Consider the following 21,816-nt stretch of genomic DNA (forward strand, 5'->3'; position numbering starts at 1 on the left):
CCTGCAACCCTCAGCTTGTCGGAGACCTGCAATGAGCAAGGCGAGTTTCTGGCTCTGATTCCAGACTCCAGCGTCATGAATGAAAACGGAAAATAACCTTGCACACTCGCAAGCCCACTAACGAACCCCATGACCCAATCCCGTGTGCTTAACATCGCCTTCCTTTTGTCACCGCTCAGAACGCGCACACGGGACTTCCAAGAACACCCCTGTGTGCACGTGGCGAGAATAAACGGCTCGGTGCTTGATGCCGCTACCAAGAACTGGGAGGCTGCAGTTTGTAAAGCTTTAGTAACACAACTCAGACATTTTGAGGTGATTTTCTCCAGATTCTCCTCTCTTTCTTTCCATCCCTCTTTTCCTCCTTTCTTTCCTCTCCCCCCCATCTCTCCCACCCTCCCTCCTTCTCTCTGTCCCTCTCTCCCTTTTTGCCCCTGCTGCTCCCCACGCCCAGTGTCTATTTCCAGTCCCACTGGTTGCTGACTAGGGCCAAAACGAAATGCTTCCGTGCAACTGAAACCCAGTCTTTAACTGAATGATTACTGCGAAGGTGCAACTAGTCAATGAAAGTCACCCTGTAAACTCCACATCTGTGGGGGTGCTTTATTTTAAGACGACTTGGGTCAGGCTTGCTGACTCGCGCGGGTCAGGCGTGTTGACACGTGCAAACTGGAACCTTTGCCCCCCTCCCTCTCCCAAGCCCACTTGGTTTATATACATCGTCGTTCTGCGGCTATCCCTTCTCAGACCCTCGAACCGTTTGTCACACGCGCTGGCGAGTGCCACAAAGGACCCTCGCACCGAGAGGGGGGAGATCACGCTGCACAGGGACGGAGACCCCAGGACTAAGGGTACTTCCGATATATCCGGCGTCCACCCCTACAGCTCGGCTACAGCACCCCTCCGGAGCGTCCCTCCTCACCTTTACAAGGAAAGGAATCCACAACCGCCACACCCCCTGGGAAAACGTCCAGCGAAAACCTCCCGCTTCCTGGCCGGTCTGCGCCCTCCTGGAACGCCGGCGAGGCACGTGCGCGCGCGGCTGCCGGGGGTCCGGGGGGCGGAGTCTACGGGCCCACGCCCACTTGCTCCGGGCTCCCCGCGCGTGCTGCCCCCAGGCGGCTGGCTGGAGGCCGGGGGTTCGAGCCCCGACCCTGGCTCACTCCGGGCTGATCCTGTGGGCGGCTAGGGAGCCCCGCAGCGGCGGGCGGCCGAGGGCCTACTCGGAGCCTTGATTGCGTCCGCCACTTATTGTGGAATCTTCAGGCAGCCATAGCACCCGGTCACGGCGCTTTGGAGCCTCAGGGTTGCTTAGGGGCCAGCAGGGCGTCTGTGGAAGGCTTGTAGGTGGGGCAGCTCTGATGCCCCCGGGCTGATGCACTAACCCAGATAAAGTTTCTGCTCCGAGGCCTCTCGCTATCTTCTGAACTAGGTCCAAAACGGGCCGGGCTTGTTCCTTACAAGGCTAGGAACTCTTAACTCCCCTTTTTCCTCTGCCTCCGGCCTCCCGCGCCCACAGCACCCTCCGTGCAAACTACCAGATGCTCTTAGGCCCTCTGTATCCCTTCAGGGCTAAGGAGTGTGAGGAGTACGGGGATGGGGGTGGAGGGTGGGGGTGCAGCTCTGAGGACTTTACAGAGGTCTTTACCCAGGCAGAGTAGGACACTCAACAGCTTTGGGAAGGCCATGTAAATTAGTCGCTTTCTGGTATCTTAGATTCTACAGGCGGGGTGGGGGGGCGTGGCAGGAGGGACAGAGGGGAGAAGAGAGAGGCGAGGCAGATTTTAAACAGCAAGGCTGCAAACATTTCTACCTCACTCTGAACAGTATTTTTGACCCGTCCAAGCCGTTCTTGTTCAACCTTAAGGAAAGTGACTTATACACCCTAAGCAAGGTGGAAGGAAGGAAGGAAGAAGGGAGGGAGAGAAAAGAGAGAGGAGAGAGGAAGGAAGGAAGGAAGGAAGGAAGGAAGGAAGGAAGGAAGGAAGGAAGGAAAGAAGAAAAAGAAAGAAAGGGGAAGGGAAGGAAGCGAAAGGGAAGGGAAGGGAAGGAAAAAAGGAGGTAGGCAGAGAAGGAAGGGAGGGAGGAAAGAAAAAAAACCTGTATGTCCTTAAAATAGTGAAATCTCCATGCCCTTCAGATGGAAGTCCACAGCAAAGATTGTGCAAACGTTCTAACACGGTTTATTTACACTGCATGGATTCAGAGATACTGCTGATCAGTTGTGTCTGCAGAAAACCAAAAGAATGAGAGCAAGAGCACAAGCGCACCTGCTGCTTGCTGCCTGAAAGACCTCACAGGGCATCTTTCCCACTCCTAGTGCAATAAAAAGGTGTCCCTGCCCTGGCATCTGACACGCAGAGGCAATGTTTTGCAATATTTTGACTTTTGAAGCGTCTGGTGAGAGTGCAAAAGGCAAAGCCAATGCAGATGCAGGCTTTTGGCTTTTTTACATTGAGAGAAATGGAGATTTTTGAAGGTCAAGATTTCTCCTGTGTGTGCATTCAGTGGGAGGATCGGTAAACCAGGCAGGATTGGGCCTAATCTGACAGCCTTTCGAAATCTGGCTTCCCTGAATTAGGAGAAAAAAGAAAACCAGGTCCCGGCCCCTTGGGGGGGGGGGGGGGTCTTAGCCAATGAGGGGGCTGGGGTCTCCAGAGCAGGGTGCTTAACTCGGTGAGGTAGGGGGAGCTGGGTTTACACCCGGCATGCTGAATCCTGACCTGTGGCTCAGATTTCTAGCAAGAATTCCTTCCTAGCTAGCATTTATGGTCAGTTCTCCATGATTCGTATGTGGCTTACCCACTTAGTGGATTGTCTGCAATTATGGTTTAACCAACTTCTATCTACCCAGGCTGTAATATCCGTGGATGGTTAGGAAAGACTGATTTTGTTATTTTTATCATTGTTATTATTATTTTTAGGAAAGCCCAGCTTTAATGCCGGCCAGAGAAGAAGCTGGGTCAGAAGGCAAATCTGTGTCAATTCCCTTCAACTCAAATAGAATACGCTCCGAAAATCCCAGAATTTTGTTCTTTGACTAGGCATGCTTTGCTATGAATAACTGGGAGTTATTCACAGAAAATCCATCCCGGAATTCCCAGACCTCCCTGATGGCTCTTTCTCCTGAACTCTTGTACCGTTTGTGGTCAGGGCTCTGGAGCCAGAGCTGGGTTCAAATCCTGCCTAGGTTTCTGAGGTGTGATAGCCATATTGAGATTTCGTGAGAAAATGTTCTTAGGAGGTTGACACTGAACTATTTAGAGGTGAAGTGTAATGATGGCTCAGTTTATGGCTGAGTAGGTCAGGAAACTAAAGGGGTAGGGACGTGTGTGTGTGTGTGTGTGTGTGTGTGTGTGTGTGGAGAGAGAGAGAGAGAGAGAGAGAGAGAGAGAGAGAGAATGATAAAGCAAATGTAGATAGGTGTTGACAGTTGACAACTGTAAGTGAGCAGACAGGGGTCTTAGACTATTCTTTCAACTTCCCTGTGGTTTGGAGGGTGTTTTCAAAATCAAAAGTTGGGGCTGAAATCTTAGCTCTGCCCGCCTTGATCAACTGTGTTAGCAGCAATTTTTTTACTCCTTAGAAATCTGAGTTCCCTCAGCTCTAAAATGGAGATATTGGGGCACCCAGGCGGTTCAGCTAGTTGAGCATGTGACTTGACCTCGACTCAGGTCATGATCCAGGGTCATCAGGCTCCACGCTGAATGTGCAGCCTACTTGGGATGCTCTCCCCCCCCCTCACCGCTGCCTTTACCCCCCCATACTAAAATAAATAAATAAATAAATAGGTAGATAGAATGGAGATAATAGGACCTACCCCATAAAGTTGTTGTAGGGATCAAATTAAGATAATAAATGTCATGTGCTTAACGTGGTGCCTGTCCCTTATGAATTTGCTATTATCACGCCATTGTCGTTCAACATGGGATGATATAATGTCTCTATTTGCTTTCAAGGTATTTCACATGCAGATGTCCTATATCCTTAACTTCCATTTCAAGCCTCCAGAGGGCAAAACGCATTCCTTACCCTTTTTCTAGTATCTACCATAGTAGCTGGCACAACACTGTGTAAACCAGAGCGAGTGAACTGAGTACCTTTGTTGAGTTGACTTTGAAATCTGTGGTCATAGCATCGTCTTGAACGTGCTCACATGCGCAAGGGCAGCCGTCATTGATGACATACCAGTAGAAGAGAGTGTTAGCATCACACGGTGGGCACTGGTTAAGACGGCAGATCCCCCAAGACAATTCTTAGGGAATAGCCGTTGGAAATCCTTCAGGCTGAAGGTAGATACCTTCATGTACAGTCAGACGTTTGGAAAGAACGTCCACCTTCTGTAAGTTCCAGGAGGGCGTACGTTCTGGTGTTTGTGCCTGTACAATGAGGACTTTGACTAAGGCACATCCTCAGCACACCAGGCCAGGAAAGCAGATTTCCAGGGCTAGCAGCGTACGGATGCTCCCTCCCAATACAGGGGAGAGTACAATCACTGCGAGTGACCCCACCTCCTACCCCAGTTCTTGGAGAAATGCCTCCATTGCTCTTGGAGGGAATCTGATCTCCCTGGCTCTGACCATTGCTTCCAGTGGGCCTAAAACATGCAGGATAAATTCAACTGAAACCTTCAGGACTGACTTCAAAAACCCTGCTAGGACTTTTAAACACCTGGCTCTTGAAAAATCTTTGTGATCACTGGAGCTTGAAATGGAGAATGGTGAGACTCCCTGACTTCTGAGCAGATGCATACCATTCCAGAAGGTTCTTCTCAGTTCCTGTCTCTTCTCCCTTTCCTTTTGGCTCCTGTCTCCCTGCTTCCTCTTACCTTTTTTTTTAATTTTAATGTTTATTTATTTTTGAGAGAGAGAGAGAGACAGACTGAGTGGGGCAGGGGCAGTGAGAGGAGACACAGAATCTGAAGCAGGCTCCAGGCTCCCTGCTGTGAGCACAGAGCCCAATGTGGGGCTCGAACTCGTGAACTCAAGTCGGATGCTTAACCCACTGAGCCACCCCGGTACCCCTGTTCCTTCTTCTTTCCTTCTCCCCTAAGCCCTACCTCCCGAGGCTCACTGAATGAATTCTCTTTACAGGCTAGCAAAGAAGCAGTGGGTTCAGGGGTTTGGAAAGACAGAGATAAAGCAGTTTAGTGTCCACCTCCATGTGACCCTGCTGATCACAGCATCCCAACTGGAGTGACGTCTCATTCATCCAGACTTCTCAGCCTGCCTTCCCAATATCTGCTCTCACAACCTCCTAGGGCATCTGCAGGCCAGTGGGATTTGGGAATTAAAGACCAACAGGGCCAAGAACATCCCTAAGGGAGCTGGCTTGGGGAAAGCCACAGACACTGGGTGGGGCAGGGACCTCCCCCAACCCCCAGCACTTACAAACAAGTCCAGTCTGATGTAGATTGGCTTCCAGGGCCAAGGAAGTAAGGAATGAGGAGGGGGAACCCACTATGATACTATGGTGGGGCTGGGGTGGGGGAGGACACCTCCCTAGGGTTGGAGGGATACAAGGCAGGACTCTTGCATAGTGATGCTCACGTGGGTGTTTGCTAATAGTAGTTCCCAGCCCTGGCGCCTCCTCCTCCCCTTCCTTACCCTCCTCCCCCCCCTTCTTCCCCTCCCCCTCTCTTCCCACTCCCTCCTCCTCTCCCTTCTCTTCCTCCCCCTCCTCCTCCTCCTCTTCTTACTCCTCCTCCTCCATCAGGTAGTTTTCAGACTCATTGAGGATCCCCTTCCGCCTGGACACCTTGGATTGGGGAAGGGAGGAGACAATTGGGAAAGTCACCATTACTTGCCACACTCTGGACTTGTCCCTGTGGTGGAGAAGAGCGACCAGATTTGGAGGAAGTCTGTCTGGTGTAGAATGTTTAGAATGTAGTTTTATGACTATCAGGCTATATATATCCAAAAACATAGACTTGGCTCCAGGTATGGGCCTGGCTGAACAGATAAGAGAAGAGTTTGTAAACAGACATTGTGGGATGTTTCTAAATGCACCCCCTATCCACCTGCCTGCCTGCTGGATTGGCCCATTTTCAGATTTTCCCTTTCTCAAGTGCAAACTGGAGCCCAGAGGGGTCAATGATGTTGGGAGTGAAGGTGCGAGGATGTGGAAGGCCCTTACCAGCTTATTTCTGGATGCATTCACTTCCTTTTGCAGGGTTATGCGAAAACTCTAGAATGATCCTCTCCACTCACCCCCTCTCCCTGGCCTTCAGGGATTCTAAGGAAGGAGACCTCTTTTCCCCTCACCTCCAGCCATAGCCAAACTGATAATCTCCAACCTACAAATCACCAAGGAAGAGGAAGCATGCACATTTATGACTCACCCTTCACTTAGCCCACAGCCTGGAGGTGTGAGACAGCGGGGGCCCCAGAGCTGTCACCTCCGTGGTGGAGACCCTGCCCAGCGTCACTTTCCCTGCCGGGCAGCACCATCCAAAGTCCGCATGCCCCCCTCCACCCAGCCTTCAGCCCAGGGAGCAAAGACCCAGCCAAGAACTCCACCCCACCAGAGGAGGGAGACTTGTTTGGCACAGTAAATGGGGTTTTTACCACCGGGCCCAGGGTGGGGATGGAGGCTCAGAGCTGTTCTGGCTTCCTTGCAGGTGGCCAAGAGGGAAGCGACCCCCTGCTGGGTCTGGAATGGGTGATTTCACACCAGCCTACCCAAACAGCCTCCTACTGTCATTTTATTTCCTTCATGACTTAACATCCTGGAGAAGGAGTTCCTAGCCCTTCCTCCCAGGCCCAAGTTGCTTGACTAGTCAGTGGGACAAGTAAAGGCATGTTGCATGGGCAGCTGGCCTCTAAGAACTCCCCCAAAACTGTCTGCAACCCAGAACCCAGAGAGGGCCTTCAGCTGACCGTACTGGCACCCCAATCTTGGGGTTTCAGCCTCCAGAACTGTGAGAAATGTTTGTTGGTGGTCAGTCACTCATTGCGTGGCATTTTGTTACAGTGGCCCAGAAGAGCCAGTCTGAAAAGACTATATATAGTGTATAATTCCAACTACACGACATTCTGAAAAAGGCAAAAGCATGCAGACAGTAAAAAAAGACCAGTAGTTGTTAAGAGCAGGGAGTAGACGGGACATCTCTGTATCTTCCTTGTAACTTTGCTGGGAGCCTGAAGCTGCCCTAAAAAAAATGAAGTCTTTATAAAAGTTAATTAATTTAAACAGGGAAAGAAGTCATAGTGAAGCATGACATGAGAGAATGAAATCAACTGATTTGCTGCAAAGGTGTTCTGAATAGAAGGCCCCCACTGAAAAATGTCTTGGAGGTTCCTTCATGCCCACCCCACTTAATTTGGGGGTTCTCACTTCTGAGTGTCCTCCTCCAATCCCCAGCCTCATCTCATTAGACTGAGCAGAGCTCCAGGAGCCCAAATACTACCCCCACTCCCCAGCCTCAAACACCACCTCTTACCTGAAATCTCTTTTCCCATACACAGGACACCACTCTGTGATGCAGCGACAGACATGAGGGCTCAATCAAAGTCAGTCAAATATTACAAACTCCATTAGGGCTGGTATTAAAAATCTCTGGCATCTCAGTGCCTTAAGCTCATGGGAAATGACATATATGTATAAGAACCTTAGGAAATATTTTCATTCATTTTTTATGTATATTTATTTATTTGAGAGAGAGCATGGGGGAGGGGCAGGGAGGGAGAGAGAGAATCTCAAGCAGGCTCCGCACTGTCAGCACAGAGCCAGATGCGGGGCTCAAACCCATGAACCGCAAGATCATGGCCTGAGCCGAAGTGAAGCATTGGACGCTTAACCAGACTGAGCCACCCAAGTGCCCCTGTTCTTATTCTTTTTAATTCTAACAATGGACATTGTAACCACTACAATAGGTTTCTCAGTGAGGGCAATTCTGTCACTCCCTTATTTTGAGAGGGTGAATATACCAATGGACAAGAGCCAGACCATAGATGCCAACAGAACTCTGACCCATGCCTCTACAGCAATCAATAGAAGAGTAAGATATAACCTCTCAGTAATCACCCCAGATTCCCTATTTTTGCCACTATCCAACTCCCTCTGAATTCAGGAATAGCCACAGGAGGCCAACTAGTCTTCGTCAACCAATCACATGGGACATCCTGCTTCGAGTTAGCCCACCCGTGGCTTCCCCTTGCCTACGACCTCCAATCAGGTCACATAACCCCCAATCAGGTCATACCCGAAGCCTTCCCTTCTTTCACTGTAAAGCTTTCCTACTCCCCTGCCTGTTCTCTGGGTCTCTGCCAAAGCCAAATGATGGTGCCAGACTCCAGTATAGAAAACTCAGGATCAGTAACCTCTTTTGGTTCGCATTGGGGGAGTCCTTGTTTGTTCCCACAATGCTGTGGCCCAGAGCTGGCTGCCTACTCCACCGTGCTCCCTGCCACCCACCAGGTCTGCCCAGAATGTCTATATGGGCACACCTGAACCATCCCCAACCATACTGTGATACTGTACTTTCATGGTCAAGTTAGTCTCCTCCCAGGGGGGCCTTTTGGCAACCTGGTAACTTGGTGTCATGATAAAAATGTTGATATTGAAACCAGATACTATAGCAATTATTAGCTATATGACCTCAGGCATGTTACTTACCCTCCCTGGGCCTCAATTTCCACATCTCTTAGGTGGAGGCACTAATGAGAATGACCTCTTTCATAGAGTCATCGCATCTCCCGAGGGAGACAATGTTGGCTTAGAGAGGGATCTAAATGCCTGGGTCCCTGACCCTCAGAGCAGTGGTCCTAGCCTAGTGGTTGGCTGCTGACCACTGGGCTAGAAAGCAAACACTTAATGACCTGCAAAGCTTCCATGTGGGAACCATGAGTCGGGCTCTGGTTCAGGTCATGGAGAGATTAACACACCCGGCTTTGCATGCCCGTTTGACCTCCTAGCCAGGGAAGGGATTGGCTCCTTCGATGAGTATACAGAAAATTTATTAAAGAATGAAGGAAAACATCCAAAGATCTTTGTTTGTTTGTTTGACTTGTCCACCACCTGAGGCCTTTGACAAGCCACTTCAGGTCCCTGGGTCTCCGTTTTCACATCCGTAAAATAGTAACAATACCTCCCCCACCCTTCCTGGCTGGCCAGATCACTGTGAAGATCTGAGGGAATAATGTGTGTGTGACTATGTTTAATTTTCTAAGTGTTACGTAGATGCAAGTATTCTTAGGGGACAAACATTGACAACGGGGTCCTGACAGAGAGGCCAAATGAGAAGGGGCTTGTCTTCTTGTGTTCTTTGCGTCTCGTGGCGGGACTCCAAAGCCCACTGTCCACACCAAGGGCTCTGGCCCTTGAAAAAGCCTCTCCCTGAATCCTCATGATCCTTGTGTGCCAAGAAGTGGCTTATCCATTCAACGAAGCCTCTGGATATGTCCAGAAATGAAAACCGTCTCGTCTCTTTATGCACTTAACAGTTTTCAGGCCTGCCTCACACCATGGCCCAGAGTAAGAGAGGCGGCCCAGTGGGCTGGGCGAGGCACGGGTCATACAAGCAGGCTACTAGGCAAGTCATATAGTCTCCTAACCCAGTATCCTCATTTGTCAAATAAGGATGCAAATAAAATAGCACCTACTTCACCTTATTGGTGTGTAGATTAATTAAGTTAATATGTGTAAACACTTAGACTGGTGCAGGGTGCTTACTAAGTGCTTGATAAGTGTTTGTTATTGTTACCAACAGGGTGTGTTATCCCCATTTGAGTCAATTTTTGAACTAGAACCATTCCTGGGACTCATGTTCTGAAAATAGTCATTCTATAAAAATGAGTGCACCCATAGAATGGAAGAATGTGTTTGTGAACCATAATTATATCCAGGATATATAAAGAAGTCCTACAACTCAACAACAAAAACCAAACAACCCAAATCTTTTTAAGTTTATTTATTTAGTTTGAGAGAGAGAGAGAGAGAATGGAGGAGAACAAAGAGGGAGGGAGAGAGAGAATTCCAACTAGGCTCCACACTGTCAGCACGGAGGCAACATGAGGCTCAAACTCACGAAACTGTGAGATCATGACCTGAGCCAAAACCGAGAGTTGGATGCTTCACCAACTGAACCACCAGGTGCCCCAAAATGACTCAGTTTTTAAGATGCAAAGGACCTGAATAGACATTTCTTCAAAGAAGGTATACAAATGGACAATATGCACACAAAAGGGTGCTCAACATCACCCGGGTGACTCAGGGGTTAAGCATCTGACTCTGAATTTCTGTTCTGGTCACGATCTCCTGGTTTGTGGGACTGAGCCCCGCATCCAGCTCTGCACTGATGATGCAGAGCCTGCATGGGATTCTCTGTCTCCCTTTCTCTCTGCTCCTCCTCCATTCTCTCTCTGCTCCTCCTTCGTTCTTTCTGTCTCTCTCTATGCCCCCCATCCCCACTCAAGCCCACTCACTCTCTCTCTCTCTCTCTCTCTCAAAATAAATAAATAAACATTCTTTAAATAACTAATGAGATACCACCTCACACCCATTAGGATGGTCACTATTAAAAAAAAAGCAGAAAACGATAAATGTTGGTAAGGATGTGGAGAAGTTGAAACCCCTTTGCATTATGGGTAGGAATGAAAACTGGACCACTATAGAAAACAGTATGGAGAGTCTTAGAGTCTTCAAAAAAAACAAAAATAAAAATAGACCCATGATATGATCCAGCAATCCCACTTCTGGATATATACCCAAAAGAATTGAAAGTAGGAACTTCAGGGGCGCCTAGGTGGCTCAGTCGGTTGAGCATCTGCCTCTTGATTTCGGCTCAAGTCATGAGTTGTGGGATGGAGCCCCCCCATCAGGCTTCATGCTGATCATGGAGCCTGCTTAAGATTCTCTCTCTCCCTCTCTGCCCCTCTCCCCTGCTCGCACACTGTCTTTCTCTCTCATAAATAAATAAATAAATAAATAAATAAATAAATAAATAAAAGCAGGGGCGAGAAAAAAGATTTGTACACCCATATTTATCATAGCATTATTTGCAACAGTCAGGTGGAAACAACCTAAACTCCCACTGACGTAATGGATATGGTATAGACATAATACATATACATAAAATATGGTATTTACATATAATGGAATATTGGCCTCAGAAAGGAAGGAAAGTCTGACACATACTACAACATGTATGGTCCTTTGGGACCTTATGCTGAGTGAAATACACGAGTCACAAAAAGACAATGAGATTCTGCTTCTGCGAGGTACCCAGAGCAGTCAAACTGCTAGAGACAGAAAATAGAACGGCAGCTGCCAGTGGCTGGGGGCAGGAGAGTGGGGAGTTGTTTAAGGGGCACGGAGTCTTAGGTCTGCAAACTGAAGGTCATGTGGATGGACGGTGGTGATGGTAGCCCAACAATGTGAATGTACTTAATGCCCCTGAACTCTACCCTTAAAAATGGTTAAGGTGGAGGGGCGCCTGGCTGGCTTCGTCAGTGAAACGGTCGGTGATCTTGGGGTTGTGAGTTCGAGCTCGAAGTTGGATGTAGAGATTTCTTTAAAATCAAATCTTAGGGCATCTAGGTGGCTCAATCCATTGAGCACCCGAATTTGGCTCAGGTCATGATCTCACAGTTCGGGAGTTCAAACCCCAAATTGGGCTCACTGCTGTCAGCTGAGAGCCCACTTTGGATCCCCGTTCTCCCTGTCTCTCTGCTGTTCCCCCACTCATGCTGTCTCAAAACTGAATTCTTTTTTTTAATGTTTATTCGTTTTTGAGAGGGAGAGAGAGAATGAGCAGGGGAGGAGCAGCAAGAGAGGGAAAAGGAGAGAGAATCCCAAGCAGGCTCTGTGACAGGAGCACAGAATCTGATGCGGGGCTTGAACTCATGAACTATGAGATCATGATCTGAGCTGAAACCAGCAGTCAGACACTTAACCAACTGAGCCACCCATGTGCACCCAAAATGAAATCTTTCTTAAAAAGCTAAGGTCATGATCTCATGGTCTGTGAGTTCAAGCCCGGGCTGGGGCTTTGTGCTGACAGCTCAGAGCCTGGAGCCTGCTTCGGATTCTGTGTCTCCCTCACTGTGCCCCTTCCCCGCTCACACTCTGCCTTGCTCTGTCTCTCAAAAATAAATAAATGTGAAAAAATGCAAAAAAAAAAAAATAAATGGTTAAGATGGTAGATTTTATGTTGTGTATTTAACCACAATTTTTTCAAGTAAAAAAAAATTTAAATGAGTGCAGTGGCTGGAGGGGAGATAGATACCTAGGCCAGATTATAAAAGGGGGATGCCAATTGGGAAAGTGCTCTTAAAGAAACAGTGCCAGAGCCACAATTCCAAAGATTTCTGCTTCATTTCAGGAGGACTTTTCCCTGGGAACCCAAGACAGTAGCAAATGAGATTTATTTACATATTAATATACCCACATATGTTTAGAGTAAGAAAACAACCCTTTGCTTTCTTAAGAACTAGACTTCCCATTTCAAAAAGAACAGACCAAGAACTTCCTGTGGCTCTTAGTACAAACATCAAATTCCTCAGCAAGGTCTTCAGGGCCCTGCACTGTTTTGTTTGGCCTTGGAGGCCTGCTAACTGCAGCTTCAGCTCCCACCATGCTTCCCCTTGATCCTCTTGTTGAGGACCCACCACAGGACCTTTGCATATACAGATGGTCTTGGACTTAGGATGGTTCAACTTATGATGTTTTGACTTTCTGATGGTGTGAAAGTGATAGACACTCAGTAGAAACCATATTTCAAATTTTGGATTTTGATCTTTTCCTGGGCTGGTCATACGTGGTATGATACTCTCTCATGGAGCTGGGCAGAGCAGGGAGCCACAGCTCCCAAGCACCCATGTGATCACAACGGTCAATGACCAACCGATATGCTAATACCCATTCTACCTACACAACCAACACTTTAAAAGTAAGCAGGGCACTTAGGGGCCTCAGTCGGTTAAGCATTCAGCTTCAGCTCAGGTCATGATCTCATGGTTCCTGAGTTCAAGCCCCGCATCGGGATCTGTGCTGACAGCTCAGAGACTGGAGCTTGCTTCAGATTCTGTGTCTCCCTCTCTCTCCCCCTCTCCTGCTCACACTCTGTCTCTCTCTCCCTCAAAACAAATACATGTTAAAAAAAAGTAGGCTTTGTGTTGGATGGCTTTACCCAAATGCAGGCTAATGGAGGTGTTCTGAGAGCATTTAAGGTGGGTTAGACTAGGCTGTGATGTTTTGTAGGTTAGGTGTCTTACATGCATTTTCAACTTAGGATATTTTCAACTTATGATGGGTTTATTGGGATGTAACCCCGTGGTAAGGCAGGGAAGATCTGTTCGATTCTTCGTGCCTGAAACACCCCTGCCTTCACTCCTCACCTAAAGTCCACTCATCCTTCCGGTCTCGGCAAAGTCCTCACTGCTTCAGGGGAGGCCTCCCTGATCTTCTGATGAGTCAGAGCCCCCTTACTATGGGCTCTCCTAGCATATACTCTCCTTTCTAGAACTTTCTGCAGGTGCATCTTAACATTCATTGCTGCGTTTATGTGCTTCATATCTGGCTTGCCAACTAGATGAAGTTGCGTGAGGGCTGGGACCATGTGTGGCTTGGTTCATCACTATGGCCAGCACAGTGCCTGGCCAGAGCAAAGAGCTTCACAGATACCTTTGCATAAATGAAAGAACAAAATGAAACATTTACAAAAATTAAAATAGCATAAGGTCATGGTTCCGAAGTATAAGATGTCTGATCTTAAGAATCCCAAATAGGGACGCTTGTGTGGCTCAGTCGGTTAAACGTCAGCCTTTGGCTCAGGTCATATTCTCACAGTTCATGAGTTCGAGCCCCACATCAGGCTCTTTGCTGACAGCTCATAGCCTGGAGGCTGCTTTGGATTCTATGTCTCCCTCTCTCTCCTTCTCCCCTGCTCATGCTGCCTCTCTCTCACACACTCTCTCTCTCTCTCTCTCTCTCAAAAAATGAATAAACATTAAGAAAAAAATTTTAAATCCCCAATAAAAGCATTGCGGTGTTTCCCTAGGTCTTAAAAAGCTTCTCAAAACCCTTTCTCTTAAAATGACTACATTCTGATTAGGTAGGGATGGGTTCATGGGAATTAAATCCACTTTCCTCCCTCCATACCCTTACTTGCCCCACCCCTATCCCATGGCCCTCAGGTATCCCCTCCCCATATATCAGGGGTGCATTTTACCCATGTCCCTCCTGGTGAGGCGACCCTTGAGCCTGGCAAGCACAAAGCAGGATCCAGAATCCATGTAGTTACAGCAAGAGAACAGCAGGTCCCTTGAGCTCCCGGCTCAGGGCTGAGAGCTAAAGCGCAAAGCTGGATGGGAGGCAAAAAGTACCCAGAATCCCACTCTGGAGTCAAGGAATACAGGTCCTCTGCTATCCTCACAGCCCCTAAAGCCTGCCTAACTGAAGGCAGGTGGGAACTGCTGGCAGATTCCAGAAGGGAAGTCGAAAGAGAACACTTTTTGTCCACAACGCGGCACCTCTGTTCATCTGCAGAGCTAAATACAGGCCTGGCACAAAGGGTTGCCTTCTGATTCATGAGGACTCCGCAACAAGGTAGTCTGGAAGGCAAGCGAGTTGGGATTTCCAACCCCACATCCTGATATGTGCAGAGTAACATTTTGTGGGAAGGAGATGGGAAGTCAATTAATTTTTGACATTGTGTAGAAAAAAAACTGGTATTTCCTGACCAAACACCAGGGCAGCCAGGACTTTCTAAATGAGGACTCTATGGTTCTTCTGTTTGAAAATATGTTAAGTTGTTGGTGGAATAAAGAAGCTTTAGTTCCTTATTGGAAATACTCCGTGCTGGGTAAATAGAACCTAGAAGCGGGTTCCACTGACGGTAAGTCTTCGGCAGGGGCAGGCCAATAAAGGTCCACTGTCAGCCTGGACCTCCAAGGCACATGATAAGAGCTACCCACACCAGAACTGAGGGAAGCCCACAGAGTAGGTGGAAATCAAAGCAGAACTTCTTAGACTTTGCACAAGCACTCCTGGGTGGATTCTTCCCTGCCCATGACCTCTTAGCACCTTCAGGGTGCCGGTGATGGTCCTCTTACCTCCCCTGCCCCAGAGAGACAACACTGGCTGAGGAAGAGCCATGAACCCTAACCCAAGAAGGCCCCCACTCTTCTCTTGCTATGTTTCTTCACCCAGGAAATGAGAAGTGTGGGCCAGAACCTAGCTCCCAGATGCCTTCTGAGGTCCCTTCAAGCTCCAAGGACTTCTGAGTTCTCCTGATGGGAATCTAGTATGCTTCTCCTCATCCGTCTGTCTCTTCCTTTTAGATGGTGAAAGAGCTAGTACTTTGTCTCCTCCAGGAAGCCCCGCCTTATGAATTCCACCCAATCCTAGCCCTGGAGTGCATGATCCCATCATCACGTGGGCATCTTTGGCCAGGTAGGTCCTTAGGGACAGTTCCTGTCCCCTTCCTATTCTTTGGTCTCACACCCCACCCTTAACGTGTACTGTCATTTTCTGTTAAAACCGGTATGCAATCTCGGCTATTGATTGACTAGCTGACTAATTCAGGTGCTTACATACTGAAGAGTAGTTAAAGAAAGCTAGAGAGCTTTCTGAAGGAAAAGCAATACCAGTTACAATTAAACAGACTTTATAAGCAGGCCACATATAGTTAAGAATAAGGATTCTGGAGTCCGATAGATGCAGCTTGGAGACCCAGCCCTACTGAGGACTAAGAACCTGAGTACTCAGGTTTCTGAATGACTTACACATACTGCCCGAGCCTCCGTTTTCTCATCTATAAAAGAAAGTACTGCCTTGGGGCTGTGACCACGTTTCAGTGAGATTGTGCATGAAAAGTCTTCAGCACAGCATCAAGCTAATAGGAAATTCTTCAAGCTGTTAGTTCTATAGTGATGATGATGATGATGATGATGATAATAATGATGATGATGGTGGTGGTGGTGACTATTTCAATTCATCCCAGGAAGCCAGACCTCACAGCCCAGTGTCCATAGGCTGGGTCCACTGTTAACTTCCTCCCCATTCCTGAAAAAAAAAAAGAAAAAAACTACAGTGACTTCCAGAACCTTTAACAAATGTCTGGTTGCCTTCTGGAATACCCACAGTTGAATGATAGGAGTCAGCAAGTGATGATCTGAACTCCCCTCTTAATTGCCCTCATGATTTAAGGAAATGTCTTTATGAATAATGGGAATTCGATGGCTATGTGATGTCTATGAATGGCCGATATGAGGGTGCTGGAAAGGAGAAAGTATACGACCTTGGATATCACCAAAATCCATTCTTAGATGTCCATTAGGGGGTGCAAAGAACAAAAATGGACATATAGATCAATGGAACACAATAGAGAGCCCAGAAATAAACTCACGATTATATGGTCAATTAATCTTTGACAAAGTAGGCAAGAATATACAATGGAATAAAGACAGTTTCTTCAGCAAATGGTGTTGGGGAAATGGGACAGCTACATGCAAAGAATGAAACTGGACCACTTTCTTTCACCAAACACAAAAATCAACCCAAAATGGATTAACGACCTAAATGTGAGACCTGAAATCATAAGAATCCTAGAAGAGAGCACAACCAGTAATTTCTCTGACATGGGCCATAACAATGTCTTTCTAGATATGTCCCCTGAGGCAAGGGAAACAAAAGCAAAAATAGACTATTGGGACTACGTCAAAATAAAAAGCTTCTGCACAGCAATGGAAACAGTCAACAAAACTAAAAGACAACCGATGAAATGGGAGAGTATATTTGCAAATGATATATCCAATAAGGGATTAGTATCCAAAATATATAAAGAATTTATACAATTCAACACAAGAAAGAATCTAATTAAAAATAGGCAGAAGTGGAGCACCTGGGTGGCTCAGTCGGTTGGGCATCGAACTTTGGCTCAGGTCATGATCTCAAGGTTTGTGAATTCAAGCGCCACATGGGGCCCTGTGCTGACAGCTCAGAGCCTGGAGCCTGCTTCTGATTGTGCCTCCTTCTCTTTCTGTTCCACCCCTGCTCTCGCTCGCTCTCTCTCTCTCTCTCTCTCTCTCTCTCTGTATGTCTCAAAAATAAAGATTAAACAAAAAATTTTTAATAGGCAGAAGACATGAACAGACATTTCTCCAAAGAAGACATCCAGATGGCCAACAGACACACACAATCCTCAACATCACTCATCAACAGGGAAATGCAAATCAAAACCACAATGAGATACCACCTCACACCTGTCAGAATGCCTAAAATCTAAAACACAAGAAATAACAAGTGTTGGTGAGGATGTGGAGGAAAAAAATCCTTGTGCACTTTTGGGCAGAGATGCAAACTGGTACAGCCACTATGGACAACAGAATGGAGGTTCCTCAAAAAATTAAAAATGGAACTACCATATGACCCAGTAATTCTACTATGGGCTATTTACCCAAAGAATACAGAAACACTAATTCAAAAAGGTACGTGCACCCCTATGTTTATTGCAGCATTGTTTTTTTAATAACTTTTTAATGTTTATTTATTTATGGGAAACAGAGAGAGAGAAAGAGAGAGAGTGAGAACAAATTGGATGGGGCAGAGAGTGAGGGAGACATAGAATCCAAAGCAGGCTCCAGGCTCGGAGCTGTCAGTACAGGGCCCCATGGGGGGCTCGAAATCCCAAATTGTGAGATCATGACCTGACCTGAAGTCAGACGCCCAACCAACTGAGCCACCCAGGCACCCCTACTGCAGCATTATTTACAATAGCCAAATAATGGAAGCAGCCCAACTGTCCACCACTGATAGACAAATGGATAAAGAAGTGGTATGTATACAATGGAATATACTCAGAAAAATAATGAAATCTTGCCGCTTGTGACAACGTGGATGGATCTAGAGAGTATAACACTAAGTGAAATAAGTCAGAGAAGGACAAATACTATATGATTTCACTCTTATGTGGGATTTAAGAAACAAAACAAAGAAAGAATCAAAGAAAAAAGAGACAAACCAAAAACAGACACTTAAGTAGAGAGAACAGACTGATGGTTACCAGAGGGGAGATGGGTGGGGGGATGGGTGAAATGGGTGAAAGGGATTAAGAGTACACGTACCATGATGGGCACTGAGGAATGTATAGAATTGCTGAATCACTGTATTGTACATCTGAAGCTAATATAATACTGTATGTTAACTATACTGGCATTAAAAGGTTTTTTTTAAGTGCAAAAGAAGTACATAGGAAAAGAATCTATGCAGAATCCAGAAACCCCTCCTAAGTCGCACCTCTATGCTGGGCTTGTCTTTTGTTATCCAACTGCCTACTGGATATCTCTACATTGATGTCCCACAGGTACTTCAAAGTCAACTTGTCCAATACTGAGCTTATCATATCTCCTTAATCCACAATCTCCTACACCTCCCCCCCCCACAATTTTCCAAGGCAAGAACTGGAAATCACCCTCAGTTCTACCTTCTCCCTCAACTTTCCACTGTCAGTTAATCAACTGTGTAGGTTTGAACTCCCAAGGAGCCCCCCAATCCACTGTAGCCCACCATCTCCATTGCACTGCCCCAATTCACCAACTCTCCTTAGTCCAGAGAAATAGTTTTCTCCAACGTGCTTTTTCTATTATTCATTTCATTCTATCCCTATCATCTACAAAACCACCAGAGGGTACATTCTAAAACTCAAATCTGCCCAAGTCAATGCCTGCTTTCAAAGCACCTCCCCATCTCCCATGGGCATTCAGGGTGAAGTATAAACATTTGATAAGACACAAGCAATGGCCCCAGCTAAGTGGCAGCCATCATTCCCGCTTCCTCTGGGGACCTCAAGGGACAGATCGTAGGCCTACGAACTGCCCCAATTCATTTTTGATGTGTCATACTATTTTACCCTTCTATCCCACTTCTGCCCAGAAAGTGCTCCCCTCTTCCTCCCTCAACCTGGTGAATCTAACCTACCCCCACTGTAGGGTCTTCTCTGTCTTCTCCCCACAACTACAGCCCCTACTTTGCACATTGATGTCTCATAGAAATCTTTGAACACACTTATCACGTTGAAAATGTCTGCTCAAACTGAAGTCTCTTGTATCAATATCTTATTCATCTTTGTATCTTTGGCATTCAACACAAGACCTAGGCCAAAATAGGCATTCAATAAGGGTTTGTGGAATGAATGAATGGCCTCACTAAGTCTCTACCCACAACAGCAATAGATCAGTGCCTAATGAGGGGTTCCTGGACTTTGTCAGGGACAGATTCTAAGAAATTTCAGGAGACTTGAGCTCAGGCCTTGGCTGGTGCTCAGTGTAACTCCTTATCTTCCATTCAACTTCTCCATTCCACACCCCAGATAAGAAGCACATAGAGAACTAGAGAAGCAGTACCATATGGCCTTGAGCCTTTGGTCAGAAATTCCTCCTCCTCTCCACATCTTCCCTCCATCCCTGGACGCCTAGCTTAGAGCTTATCCATGAAAAAAAGAGCATTCTCACCCCCAGCCCAACAATAGACTTCACTTCTGAACTTCTGGAAGGCTATGTGCTGGCATAAGTCTGGTACCCATCTTGGAAAACCATGTTGGGTTCGTTTAGTTGGCTTTCCTGGGGGAGTCTCAGAATGTTAGAGCAGAAGGAGCTCTGGGAGATCATCTGGTCTGACTGTCTCACAGTGCCAAAGATCTGAGGTATGGAGGGAGAATCCACTCACCATCAATTGCGAGTCTCTTGGGGAATGTGATCAGATAGATTCCTGGGCCCGACCCTAGACCCATGAAATCAGAATAAGGGTCTGGACTGTATCCGTTGAGAAGCCTTGGGCTGTCGTATGCTACATGTGTGCCATGTCCCCTCGACTGGTTCACCAGAGGCTATTTGATGGCAGGAGCTTTCTTCTTCATGTTCTGTGTCTCCCATGGCATCCACCTCGCCTATAAAGTTGTCTTCAACTATTAGCTGCTGGGCTGCTTCCCCATGAGAAAACTCAAAGGAACAAAGAAACCCAACTTGAAGTTGGTAGCTTTTGCAGTACTTCCCCAGTGCTGCTTTCTGACCAATTTTCCCAGGGCCAAGGTCATCCCTGGAAAACTTGGAAGACTCTATTTCCTAGGAAAAAAAGATTCGCTTACTTGGACCTCCTTCGAACATTTTTCTTAACTCTCTTTTTGGGAGAAAAAACAACATTCCAACACACATACACACACTCACAAATTCACAAAAATGCATGATAACCTGGACATCTACTGGGGTTCACACTGTCAACACCCAGCCTGACGCGGGGCTCCATCTCACAAACCATGAGATCATGACCTGAGTTGAAACCAAAAGTCGGACGCTTAACCGACTGAGCCACCCAGGCGTTCCCTGGGGTCACAATCTTATACTCTGTTGGTGTGTATCCCCAGCTTGGGCGGTGATCCCAGGTAGTCAGGAAGCCTGATGACCACACAAAGCTCACTACAGTCACAGGCTGAGCTCATGAAGGCAGGAAGGTGGCCTCAGGCACTTTGATAACTCTTCCAACAAAATATGCTTTCTGCTTGAGCTTCAGTTTCCCAGAAACTCCCACTAAGCCCCTCCTCCCACCCACCACCCAACCACTGGTTCTACTGACCTTGCACCCAGAGGCCTCTGGGAAGAAAAATGGCCTACATGCTTGTCAACCAACAGAGAACAGACACGAGACCCGCCCCAGCCTGGCCTCAAATTCCTTCCATTGCCTAGAGGCCACTGCCCAGTCCCTGGATCTTTCAGCACAGTTGGACAGGAAGCGCACTGGCCAGAAGAAGGGAGAGCCGCTCACTCATCTCATTGGTCACCCATTTGCAGTGGCCTGGACAGCAAGTGCTCTCTGGAGCCCACTCATTTGAATCCACAGCTTGTCCTGTCTCCTCTCGGGAGGTGGAGGGGATCTTGTAAGCTCCTCTGAGCAGGAGGCTCTGAGGCAGAACAATTACCTGAAGTTCCCCCCAAAAGTATGAGCTGTCTCCTGGGAAAACCAGAGGGTCTGCAGGGGCGGAGGGCAGAGGTAGAAGGCCATGTTTGGTTGTTAATTTCCAAGGGCTAGTGCAGAGCCAGCAACAAGGGGTAAGACCTGAAAAGCCAGATACCAGGGAGATACTCAGGATGGAGGTAGGGTCGAAAAACAAGGGTGGCAGCAAAGTGAGCATGTCCAGTCACCTTGAAAAGGGCTGGGGTGGGGTGGCCCATAGGCCTCAGGGTTCATGGGTTGATCATCCTGGGTTAAAGCCAGGGGGTCCTGGGTGGAGGCTACCATTTTCTGGTGGGGCCTAGGCAGGGCCTTGTCCTCAGGGACTCTGAAGTCTAGCGGGGCCTTTCCCTCATATAAAAAAATCCAGCCTGGGGGCACCTGGGTGGCTCTGTCGGTTAAGCATCCAACTCATGGTTTCGGCTCAGGACATGATCTCACCATTCATGAGTTCGAGCCCTGCATCGGGCTCTGCTCTGGCAGTACAGAGCCTGATGGGATTCTCTCCCTCTCTCTCTCTCTGCTCCTCCCCTGCTCACACTCTCTCTCTCTCTCTCTCTCTCTCTCTCTTTCTCTCAAAATAAATAAATTTAGAAAAATAAAAAGAAATCCAGCCCTAGCACTGGTGCCTCCAGCCCTGGGTCCCCAAACCCCATCACAGTTTTGAAGCTAGAAAAAGTCACTGGGCTACAGTGAGCCCTAGTGTGCATGAGAAGAGACTAGCATCACCGCTCCCCCGCTCCCCTGATGGCTGGACGTGAGCTTTCAGCTTTTTTCCCACGAGTAAGATTCATCCACGTTCTCTCATGGAGACTTCAGTGTGGCTTAAGGAAACATAGTTGCCAATCGGGCTGGCTTTGCTATCATAGAGCT

This window comes from Suricata suricatta, chromosome X (assembly GCF_006229205.1).
Source record: "Suricata suricatta isolate VVHF042 chromosome X, meerkat_22Aug2017_6uvM2_HiC, whole genome shotgun sequence".
In the NCBI taxonomy this organism is placed as follows: domain Eukaryota; kingdom Metazoa; phylum Chordata; class Mammalia; order Carnivora; family Herpestidae; genus Suricata; species Suricata suricatta.